Raw genomic sequence first — 903 nt, 5'->3', positions numbered from 1 at the left:
TCCAGATGTGAGCTGATAATCCCCTTTCCCCCCATGTTTCTGAGCCTCTCAGTAGCTAAGCAAGACCCCTGGAGTCACCCAGTCCTGTGGATTCTGCTTCCTGCAGCCAGTTTGAATTCATCTCCTCCTCAGCTCAGCCTCACCTTCTGGGGCTGCTGTCTTCTCTCCAGGCTCCTTCCTTCTGGTCCGCCTCCCTCAAACCCATTCTCCGCCTTGCTGCCAAGCTATTCCCGAATTTGCATGTCATCCTTGCGCAGGGGCCACGCTAATCTTCTCTGTAGAGTTCCAGTTTTAGTGTTTGTGCTGCTGAAGTGAGCGCTGCCAAGCTACTCAAAAAGGGAAAGTGTCCACATGGTTTCTGTAGCGTTCAGGATAAAGTACAGGCACGGAAGTCTTTCCGTGCCCTGGAACCTGCCTCCCTCACTTGCCATATTTCCCACTGCTGCCCTTCCCATCCTCACACACCAAACCCCAGAGCTACCAAACTATGAATTTGCCACTCTGTTTTACCTGTCATTCCACCCCTGAAGGGATGATGCTGTTGTAAAACAAATTTTATTGGCATTTTTTTTCTCTTCTATTCACATAGATAACAAATGGTTGACTGTAGTTGATTTTTTTCTGTTTTCTCAGCTGAATGCCTTCTTTTCACCAGACTTCCCCCAAGGAGAGACAGCCAAAGAGAAAGGTGTTCTCTTTCATTTCTTTAATCAGACACCGACTCTACGCTCACTGGCAGGTAAGACATAAAACTCTGGTAAAAGATAGATGCTGATAAATACCACAAGAGAGGGACAAATAAGATGGCTTAGACCCCATGGTGGGGGGAATTCTTCCAGCGCAAGAATGCAAGAGAGGGAGCCATCCTTGCCTCTCTCTACTGTTCTCCTGCTTTTGCTATAC

The 903-nt window shown here is 47.8% G+C and overlaps 1 non-coding gene across 1 annotated transcript; it reads right to left on the bottom strand.

Annotated features, from left to right (window-relative positions):
- Nucleotides 1-212: 212 nt before the first annotated feature.
- LOC115939860 (U6 spliceosomal RNA) lies at nt 213-319 on the bottom strand. Its single transcript, XR_004074635.2, has one exon. It is a non-coding gene; the product is annotated as a U6 spliceosomal RNA (small nuclear RNA).
- Nucleotides 320-903: the final 584 nt, after the last annotated feature.

This window comes from Leptonychotes weddellii, chromosome 8, assembly GCF_054177405.1.
Source record: "Leptonychotes weddellii isolate Sample4059 chromosome 8, ASM5417740v2, whole genome shotgun sequence".
Taxonomy (NCBI): Eukaryota; Metazoa; Chordata; class Mammalia; order Carnivora; family Phocidae; genus Leptonychotes; species Leptonychotes weddellii.
The sequence above is the reverse complement of the archived record's forward strand: the minus strand, read 5'-3'. Positions and strand labels throughout refer to the sequence as shown.